We start from the raw sequence: 11,909 nt of genomic DNA, 5'->3' as shown, positions 1-11,909 counted from the left end.
CAGCAGTGTATACATGCACATTTCTTTTTTTTTATATTTTTATGGCTTTTTTTGGCCTTTATTTGATAGGGTACAGTAATGTGACAGGGAAGGGGGAGAGAGATGGGGGGAAAGACATGCGGCAAAGGCCGACGGGCTCAAGACTCGAACCCGCGGCACACCGTCAGGCTGGATTACCGGCCAAGGTGCCTGGACCGCTCAGCAGCAGCCCAGGCCATACATGCAGATTTATGTAATGACGAAGTAATATGTAATGACGTTTTAAGCAAGTTGAAGCGAGGCGTTGTGAGCTTGTAGATCTGCTTTTTCACAATATTTATCTGTGTAAACGAGTCAAACTAAATGTAATACTAACAATTCCAAGTGCTTGTCAGTGTGGGGGGTCCCCAGTTCAAATATGTTTATTTTGGGGGGGTCACGGCCTGAGATGTTTTGGGAACCCTTGACGTAGTAGACTAGCACAGTACATGCACACCTGTGCAATGTTACACAGAACCATGCACATCCAAAAGGTCAAATCCCAGGTGTTGGGACAAAGAACACATTTAAAATAGAAATGTTATTTAATTACCACCATGGTCACGTTTTGAGCGTCTCCGTTCTTCCTGGTCTGAGGAACAGTGGAAAAGGGGCGGAAAGATTTGAAGACACATCTTGCACACTTACTGTAATTTGGGGTCCAATGAAATATGTTTTATTGCATTTTTATTGAATATTTGTGTCCTGCCCCCCATTTATAATAAAAACATCTATCTGTGGAAACATAACCCCCCTCTTCTCTATTCCACCACCCACCAGAGAGAAAGCATTCTTTCCCACCTGCCATCCCACCCACACCACACCAAAACCAGGAAAGACATTTAAATTGTTTACTCCGCAACTCTGGTTGACTCTTTTCAGTTAATCTGGGTAAATAAAATATATTTCTCAACGAGTATCTAGTTACGTCCAACACTGTTCTTGCTTATTTGTTCTGTATTATTATAATAATTATTATTATTATTGTCATTTTGCAGCGCTGTGTTGTTGTTGCGTGTCAACAACAGGACAGACAGACAGACAGACAGACAAAACAACATACATAAACATTCTGCCCCGGTGTAGGGACCGGTGATTCACAAGACCTTGCTTCTTGGCACAAATTATAATAAAAATAATAATAATAAGAGAGGGTCGAAAGGAAGTCATATAGAAAGGATTTATCCTGTCACTCCCTGCTCCGGTGAAGAAAACACTTCGTGTCTCCTCCACTTCCAAAAAGAAACAACCAGAAATTAGGAGGCCCTGTCAGGGTCACAAGTGGATTTACTGTACGAGAAAATGAAACCGGCTCTTGTTTCTCTTTCTCTTTTTAACTGTATGGTTTTTACTAGCGTCAAGAAGACACAATAGCTAGCCTACAGCTGCTGTTTTGGAAGGCGGAAAAATACTTTTCCATTTTCCTTTTGACGTTTCTCTCAGTGAAAAGAAAAAGCAGTGATCTCATTTTATATACCCATTCAAAGCCATGCCAGGGAAAATGGTTTGGTTTGAATAGAACCACTGTTCTGTTCTGCTCTGCTCTGTCCTGCTCCACATCGCAACAAGACTGTGGATCCAGAGCTACTTCTTGTGGCTGTTGGGCAGAGGCCAAAGCTCAGTGAGTTGCAGACGCATGTCTGCACATGCAGTCTCTTTACACACACATAATGTAAAGTGCACATGTGCCTATTTCACAGGCTATTTCTCACTCTTCCATGCATGCTCACACGCACATACCCTCTGCTCGTGCTCGTGTGTGTTTGACACATTTAAAGCCAACATACATTCAGAGTTTCCTCCAGCCCTTTGCTGAGAGGTGGGAGCATCGGGAGACAGAGCTTCTCTGGGCCTGTGGGCAATGTCAACATCCCATCCAAGTCTGTGCATGGGCCTCAGAAAGCCTTTTGGAATTTTAGGACTAGTGGTGGCGACATGCAAACACGGTCTTAAATTCACCTTTTGAAGTCTCTCCTCTCATAAACATTCTAAAGCTCTGAATGACGGAATCATGTGGGGTTCAGCAGAAGGGCAGATTCTTTGCCTCATCCTATATTTTCTCCCTCCTAGCACTACTTCAACAATTATTTTTTTCTATATCCTTAAAGTAATACATAAACATGGTCAGATGAAGTTCTGTAGAACTCAAAACTGTCAGCGTTCAATTGTGTGTGTGTGTGTGTGTGTGTGTGTGTGTGTGTGTGTGTGTGTGTGTGTGTGTGTGTGTGTGTGTGTGTGTGTGTGTGCGTGCGTGTGTGCGTGTGTGTAGTCAAAGGTATGATCTCCAACACTTACAGCTAACATAATAACACATTATGCAATGTGCAACAATCTGTTCCCCCTAACATTTTGCACTCTTATCCCTTGGTCCTATTAATGAAAGACAAAATGTTGGATACTGTAAGTTGGACATCTCTCTGGCCAAACAAACATGCCCTTTTACGCAATAGGGCAGTTTAATGGTCATTGTGTGCAGATACTTGGCTTTGTGGTGGGGTGGTGGGAGTGCTATAATGTCGAAAGCACCCCAGCTGGCACCGAGCCTTCAGTTCCCATCGTCATCAAACTACTTGCATCAATGTTTTATTCCTCTATGGTTTAGTGCAAGTCTCAAAGGTTATTGAAATCCTCCTCAGTACAGAATGCTGATTTAGTGGCTCTTTCACACCAGATGAGGAACACATGTCGAGGACTTTCGATTCCGGATTTACACTTTCCACTACTCCTTTTTTTTTTAAAGAAAAGACAAACAGAGAACAGAACAATTCTCTCTTGTGCACAGGGGCACGCTAACTTGATGGCCGTTTCTCAACTCAGAGTAAATAAACGTTGATTTAGGCTGTTATAATTGCTTCCGCAAAAACATACACATAAAATGTCCTGTCTCATAAACTAGAACTGGACTATCCACTACTGGGTTTGATCTGAGGGGTTCACTTACTGTAGCTTTGGTCAGTCCAGACAGATCCTTTCCAAAGAATAATGTACTTTCCAAGACATGGCTGGCGACATTGTAAACCTTTATGGGCAACTTAGTCTACTGCTACAGGTCTCACTAGAATTCATTACCAGTTGTATATGCGGTAGTTAGCTTTAGGGCCAACTTCCAACAATGCAAGCCATCAAATAAAAGCTCTACAAACCTCCCTTAACCCATAATCAGCCTCCTGCATGTCATTTGGTGTTTGCTGTGTTAGGACAGTCAGACACACATGGGAATTGGGAACACACTGTGCTGCTTTGTGTGATCTACTGTAATGCCGTGCTGAACTCAGTTCAAGCACCCGATTTTTATTAACAAATGCCCTTCTAGCAACATGGGGTGAGCCACACTGTGTGTGCGTGTGACATGTGTGCATGTGTGAGACACCATTGTTCAGTGCCCTAGAGTAGACTGGCTTGCTGTGACTTCTGTTGGCGGCTGCCACTGCTTTTGGTTGTGAGCCATGCCAGTTCAAGGAGTAAATTAAGTCCAGAGTGATTTAAAATAAGAAGAGCCAGTTTATTGTAGGATTAGGCCTACTGTAGCCAATGCCAACCACATGCATCTTACTGGTGGCAATCAAAATAATCTGTTTCTTAGCCTGGCAGTACCAGCCATAGAACATAAGTATGCAGGTCTAATGTTTAAACTGAAGGTAGTAACTGTAGGAGTCTGGAGTAGCTGCAAGATGGGATGCCATTCTGGTGTAGCACTCGAAATGGAGACCTGCAAGTTTGAACCCTCAAACTTTGTTATGTAATACTGTTGACTCAGGGTCAACTGTCAATTTGCTGAACAAACAATGCTAAAATGAGAATTTGAGAACATTTGTTTGTGTGTGTGTTGGGGTGGGGAATTATGGGCTGCTGACAGAATTGAAAACAAAATAGATGGCTCTGGGTCGAACCCCTGGAGTGGAGGCTCTTGAGGCATCTCTATGGAGTTTTTGGTATCGACCAATACCCCTTGGAATGTAAAATAAGAAGGCAGCCATTTTTGCCAAATCCGGCTGCAGGAATTTTGTGACTAGTGGCCACAGGAGTCTCCTGAGAGCAGCTGCTGTTTATTTTTAATTAGGTTCAGCCTGCCAGTATGAGGGATAAAATGCCTTACAGTGCTGCTCAGATGGCGTATGCCGTATGGTGTGGACAGGGCTTTTCAATGAGCAGTCAATATACGTATAGCCGGCCGGTGTGCAACCACCTTTAGGGCTCCAAAATCGCCACTTTTACCCACAACGCGGCCCGCAATTCAGCCGCTGCCCGAAAATTACGAATATAGGAGCTTTCTCTGTCCCTTAATGGTATTTTCGTCCAGCATCACCCGCTATATTTTTTGGCGACACCGGTATTTGCGCCTAGAGGTGTGGTCATGGGCTTGTGGTCATGGGCTTTCCCCTAAAGTTCTATTTTGGTCAAACACATTTGGGAAAGCGATTTTAAAAGCACCCGTAAACCGTATGCCAAATTAGTTTGTTAAAGAGCGGTGCGCACCGCGCCTCAATGGAGATGTCCGCGTAGTGCAGGCTGCGTCATCTCTTCTTATTCTCCTATGCATGCATGATGCATCTCTTTGTAATTTTCATATAATCAGCGGAAGTGAGTGCCTGCCACTTCCTTGTGTTTATATAATTATATAGTCAAAGAAGTTATTTGTGCCATGAGGCATTGTGCAGCGTGCGATTCCATTTGCTCGTTCAGTTCATCACCCCATAGCAGCAAATGGGGTTTAATCTAGACCGAACTTTCCTTTTCGCTGCATACCGTTCCGTAGAGACGGCCAACACACACGATCTATATACCAAATGAAAGCCCCAGACCCACAGTAACGCACCCAGGGGGCTGGGCCGGTGCCGGCGTGCTACTGTACTGGCACACCCGAAAGTATCATATACTGTACAGTTAATAAGTGCGTGTGTGTTTGTGTGTGCGTTACGTTGCGCACAGGTAGTGAAAAACAACCATGCTGTTTTCGTGCTCAGACCCACCCAGCCACCCACCCAGCCACACACATAGCTACGCAAGGGAGTGGTTGCACCACTCAAAAATGTTTCAAGAATTATTGATCCTGTATTTAAGGTTCGTTTGTTTTGTTTTCTGTTGTCCTTTTTCTTTGGCGTGAAAATTCAATGTATTTATTCTTGTACATTATACTTGTGGGGTTTATTAAGAGAAGCTGTTAATGCCACTTGCCACCACTTATTATTTCTCAACTCTTGTTGAGAAATGTTTCAAGAAAACTCTGAAGGCGCCTGATGGAGGGGAAAGGAACTGGTTGGAATAACGTGTTCCTTCCACACACTATGTCCAACCGGGGAAACTCCTTCCAGTCAGGTGAAAAGGAGCGGCTTGGACTCCTCATACGTAGAAGCATGAGGTCAGTCAGTTGCTCTCCCCAGGTTTGCAGAGGAAGTGTAGCGCTAACTGTGTTTTTACTAGCATCAAGATTACTGCAGGACTAGTGCAGCATCCGTTGTCAGAGTACTTAGTGCAGTACCCACGTTATCAGTACTTGGATGCCAGTAACGTCAACAGTACTATGACAGAGGCTTAAATGTCACATGTAGACACACACACACACACACACACACACACACCCACACAGAAGAGATTCCTGGAATTTATAGACGGATAGCAGCAAGTCAGCGGCAGATACCTCTATAAATCCTCTTCAGTCATCTAGAAAGGGCCGTATGACAAAGACCCCTTTTATTTCCACTGGTTGGTTCCCAATGGGAACTGGTTCAGTTCTTTTTGGTTATTAGTCCATGAGACAGAGCTCCAAAATTGTAACGTTAATTATGAATTGAGTTGGCAAAACTATACCTATTTTAAATAGTTTATAGGATCAATATAAGTCAATTAATATATGATAACCCTTCCACAGTAGTAGCTTTTTCATATTTTTTGCATATTTTCCTATATAATGCCTCATTTGCATAGTTACATTTGTAAAATGTGTAATACAATAAATCATCGTCTTGTGTAAGTAATCAACTGCGGAAGTTTCACAGTGATAACAATCTAATATAGGTATGGTTTTGCCCACTCAATTCAGAATTAACGTTCCAATTTTGGAGCTCAAGCTCCAAAAGGGGTCAAAGTGTCACAGCAGCACGACACCGATGGGCCAGCCAGACGGTCTGCTCTCCAGTGAGCCGTTTCCTCTCACATGTCAGAAAGAGAGAGGAGCAAGAAACCCAGAAAAGGATGAATGCAGAGGTGCAAGAGGGACTTTCCATCTCAAGAGTGAAAGCCATCTGTGTCTCGTAACTGTCCCATAGGGAAGAAAACAGAAAATGTAAATCAGGGAGGACAGAGACTGAGACTGAGGCTTCATTGATCGGTGGAGGAACATGACAAGGTTTAACCTGATGAGATAAATGTACTGTTGCTAGAGTACAAAAGTCAAAAGCTTCTTGTACATTTCACAAGCTGGAATATTCATAACTAAATCAAAAACAGCGTTCACGACAATAAAGACAGATAAGTAACTGTGATTCAGGAGAATCCATCAATGTGCTTTGATTAGATAATAGTCCATTACATTTACTATACATTACATAGAGATTTCTCTTTGGTCACCTCCCAATGTATGAAAGAATGAACCATTGTAAAGCACTTTGATTACTTAAGCACTATAGAAATGCAATTAATTTGGAATTCTGGGATTCTTCTCAATATCAATCAAAGCTTTTTGTTTATAATAGACACTCTACAGTCTACACTCTGTTACCAACACCTATAGGCATCCTTAATGTATCTTTCCATAGGCTATACTATCTGATCTGATCTGAATCTGATCTGTGGTCAGTAGTATACTGAGTTCATGCACTAGACAAAACTCGAATGTGAATGTGAATTTGAATAATAATAATACATAATACCCAGATTTGAAAATAAACAAATTAATAAAAATGTGATTCAACATACTATATTATGATATTTAATGATTTGGAAGTGATTTATAATAGCTAGTTTACTAGTGTTATATAGATTCTCAATGTTCAAGGGAATCTGGTGTTCATTTATGATTTGGACTTTTCTGAGAGGAAACTCATGCATTCTAACATTCTTCCAAAATGGTTGTTTGTCTCAGACTTGTCACGCTACAGTATGTCATGCACGCCACATATAGTATAAATGTGCACACAAAAGCATGCACGCACACACACACAAACCCAGATCAAATCTTTCCTATTAGCCCTGCAGCACCACAACTGCAACAACTTCCTGCTTATCATAATCAGTGAAGAGTGAAGCAAATAATTATGGTAATACCAGCCACAGAGATAAACCACCCTCGTTTCTCCATGAGAACTGAGTTGACCAAGTATAACAGTTTACAAAGCACATATTAGTGGCCTGGGCTGTGGCTCAGCGGTCCAGGCACCTTGGCTAATCCAGTCTAGCAGTGTGCCCCATGTCTCTCCACATTTCCTGTCAGCCTACTGTCTGTCCCTATTAAATAAAGGCACACAAAAAACATAATAAACAAAAAGCACATATTAGTTCACAGGCCGTCCATACCAGACACCCATGCTTTAGCTGGGAGCTTTTTGTGATCTTGTGATCCACTTAGGTAAACATTGACCTTGAGTTTTATGGCAACTCGAGCAAATGTTCTTTAACTTTCATTCTCTTTTCCCTTTCTCACCTCTTTCCCCAAACAGTGTCAGACATTCACCTGTGTTCATAACCTTCAGAATGGTTAACGCTTGCTTTGCTCCCTGATTGCACATCGTATACATATCCTGTAAAGAGGTGTGTAAAAAGCTATCTCTATTGCATTGTGGCACTGTGTCATTGTGTCATTGTGCAGTATGCAATGTGAGAATTGAATTGAGATCAATATATGCATGCTCTTGTGCAGTCCCTGACCTGGCGTGAAACAATAAGTATCACAGTAAAATCCAGAGTGTTGCGGGTCGATTTTTACACTCACAGAGTACATTAACATTCGTGATTTTCTTGTGCATTCCATTAGTTCTTTCAGTATCACAGGAGCTTTCTCTGAATGCATAGTAGTTGACGGCTCAGGGCCACTGTGGCCAAACGGCTGTTGGTTTCGACCACCCACCTTCTATTCTCACGTCCACCCTGGGTACCACAGTGGTGCAGTATGATACCCAATTAAACTGCACATACACACATGCATGCATGCACGCACATCCACACACACACACACACACACACACACAGAAACTAATGCATACAACACTGACTATTTTACACAAGCAGCACGTTTAAAAATACACACGGGCATACAGTATATCCCAAAAGGTATAGATATAGAGGTTACACTCAAAAGGAAACATGCACATACACCCTTTTATAATAAATGAATGCAACTTTAAAATGGCAGTCAATCTATTTTGTGGCTCATACTAAGATTGATGGCAACATCAGCTAAGCGAAGTGTGTGCTGGGACAAACAAATGATCATTACTCTCCTAACAAGGTCACATTTTGCTGTGATGCGCGCTGAGATGAGAGGCCACATTCTATTTTCAAACAAAGGCAACATGCACAACAATTGTTCCAAGTAGAAAAAGATCGGAATGATTCAGCGTGTCCTTTAGCGATTAGCACCGTGGTTGTTGAAATGTTCCATGGCGTCACTGAAACTGAAGTTAGTCTACAGGTGCAAACTATAAAACAGAAGATCTCTTCTAGCTCATGAAATAGAGCTCCTACTGTGGAGTAGGACATCATCTATCCAATAATAACACAGACCCATGCCATGGAGGATCTCCTTTCTACTTTACGTTGCATTTGGCTGCTGCCGTAATTTCTCATAATCCCCCTTAGGATCCCCCTTTTCTTAAAAAAAAAAAGAGAGAACTAGAAATGCACTCTGTCAAGCTCCCAACTTGTGTTTTGCATACAAGTTGGCCATGGATGGCCTACTTGTGCGTGAGCAGAGCACGCAACTTCTCTGACTCTTGTCAACTTACATTCTGTTTGGCGCCCCGGCTCTCCACCGTCAACTACTGCGCTATAAGCAGACCCTAGTCACGTTATTGAAATATCCGACATATATAGTTAATATACTGTATACTATCAATTTAAATTGGTTACGTCATCCACATACGTCTTTTAAACATTGTCATCAGCCAGAGCAACACAAGGAGGCGATCGAAAGGGTCAAAGGGACCACCGACATATGCAGCAAGCTGCCAACTCGCGCTCTGATTGGCCGAGTGACACACCGACGTACGCACGCAGCAACCTGATTAGCCAAGGGTGTTACCGATGTACGCAGCCGAAAACAGTACCTGCGCATGCTCTGCTTGCGCAAGTAATAAGCGAGATCCAAGAGGGTACAGCTGGTGTCGTGCAGCAGGGATTAACTCTTGAACTGAAAATAACCAGGCTTGCAAGCTGGCAAAATTGAAGCCTCTGTGTGCTGCACTGATGGTCGGAGAGGCAGAGGCCATAAAACACATCCCACTGTCAGCCCAGAGATGAAGAGATGGAAACCAGAGGATCATGCAGGCAAATGGCGGTTGTGACATTTTGTATGAATGTGAGACCTTTGAATACCATGCTATGGAATCCAAGGAACATTATTTGGCACCGGGTCAGCGCACAACCCTCCTGTGTTTACTCAAGCCCATGGAGACTAAATGTTTCCAACACGACCACTTCCTTTTTCTTTTCACCATAACATTTTTTGTTCATTGAGTCTCTTCTCAACCCTGTTCACTCTAGGCTGGACAACAGGGAAGGATGTCTGCTTGTCTGGTGAATTACCCAAATAGAAGTTAGGATCATGATATCAAATATCTTTGACTGGTGAAATAGGAAAAAAAAGATGGCGTCTAAAGGCTCATACATAGTCTGGATTTTCGGTGGTTAGGTGACCACCAAACTACAACATGACGTCACGAGCCGCTGTGAAGAGCAAACCGCTCACCACCCACTCACCACCGCTCAACGTTATTTCAGCTCCGTGGTCAGCTCACCACCGGAGCGGTGGTCACCTCACCACCGAAAATCCAGACTATGAATAAGCCTTTAGATTGGCGTGGCTACTAGTTCTTGATGAGATGCAGGATTTTCATACTTAACTGCGACCTACGGTCACAATTACAGTAGGTCCATACAGACACCACATGCACAGACCCTCACATACTGTATACAGATGGCTCTCCTCTGAGAAACCACGGTGTAAAAAAAAAAGATTATTAGCAGGACAAAGCCAACATCTGTGGATGCCAGTTTGACAATAGTCATTAACATATCAATTACAATGCCAGAAAACAGTCAAATAACAGATGCACAAAAAAAAATGCCGTCTTCCCTAATAAATCTGTTCCCACTTTACTCCAGCATGCCCTTATCCACATGCACCCAAAGAGAGACACACAGCTCACAACATTGTTTAACCCAAAGGGCTAAATGTTGCTTGATCTCAGACCGCTTTGATACTAAAGGGTAGGGTTCATGCAACACGATACGCCTCAGAAGGGATCTTCATCAAAGAGCACTGCACACCATTGTCCACATGCGCATCCAAAATGCTGTGACCCAGGGCCAGCTGCTGACCATTACACCCAGCTGCTCTTTGTCCCTGGGCAACCCTCAGTATCACTACCACCACCGCAGGATGTGCTTCCTGAAGCTGACTCACATGTCGCATAACCTGGACTTGAGTCGCTTTGGTAAGACTTCAGACGACAAACATGTCGTGAGACTTGCATGTCTATGACAAGGACAACTATAATAATGGCCAATGGCCCATATATAAATGGTAAATGGTGCATTTAACGGTATATAGCACCTTTATCCAAGGCGCTAGATTGTGTATTACATTCACCCATTCACACACACATTCATACACTGATGGCAGAGGAAACCATGCAAGGCACCAACCTGCTCATCGGGAGCAATTAGGGGTTCAGCGTCTACCCCTAAGCCACTGCCGCCCCTACATACATTTAGGTATTTGGAAAACACAAAATGCTCTGCTTTAATTTGGAGATATCATGTCTCTCATGTTCAATCCCTCATTTCAGGGCACACGGTATAGGTACGCTGAAATGTTACATTTATGTACCATTGTATAAGAAATAGATTTTATGTGGGTATAAAATGTAAACGTTAAAACATGCTAGCATTGAGACCTGACACCTGAAATTTGGGACTTATGACTTGACCTGAACATGGTGACATGGCACTTTACTTACGACTTGAAATGTAAGACTTGGGAGTTATACTTATATGACTTGCATAACAGTGACTTTGTCAAACCTCTGGCTTGAGACGTGTTGGGTCACTTCGCAGGGCAGCTCCATGTCCACTACTAACTCACACACAAACACACACATGGGTCCTGTGTAGCAGCTATTAGATCTCACGTCTCTCACCAGAATAGTCAAGAGCTCTGCTTGGCTGCTGGGACAGCTCCGACAGAGGGATCAGGAAACGGCGCGCTCTGAGTGCCTGCCATGCTCTGGGCCCCCTACTAATGTGTTGCCATCAGATAGCAACTCGAGTAGAAGTCCTGTTGCTGAGCAGATAAACAGTAGTTCAACGTGAGAGTGCCCGCTGGGGGCTGCATGCGTGTGGGAGTATAAACATTTAACAGAGGCTGGCCTCGCAGGCTTTGGTGGCTGTGATGTGCACATGCTGTATCTTTTGCCACGGTGGTTTCTCTGCGGAGTGTCAATTTATGGTGTGACCCTGACCACTGCACTGTTGACCCAAACGCCTTGTTAAAAACGGTGGGGCAGGCGGCACACTTTCCATAACATACATTATTCCATTAGGCCAGGAAGACCAGGGTTTTACAACCGCAGCAAAACTGTGAAAACTGTCAAATCCTTCGGGTTATTTAACTCTGGAAGTGTACAAATATTTGGTTACAAAAGGTTACATAATTATGTACACTGAACTCTGAGATA

The sequence above is a fragment of the Protomyctophum bolini genome (assembly GCF_963924005.1).
Source record: "Protomyctophum bolini genome assembly, chromosome: 7".
In the NCBI taxonomy this organism is placed as follows: domain Eukaryota; kingdom Metazoa; phylum Chordata; class Actinopteri; order Myctophiformes; family Myctophidae; genus Protomyctophum; species Protomyctophum bolini.
Note: the sequence above shows the minus strand (reverse complement) of the source record.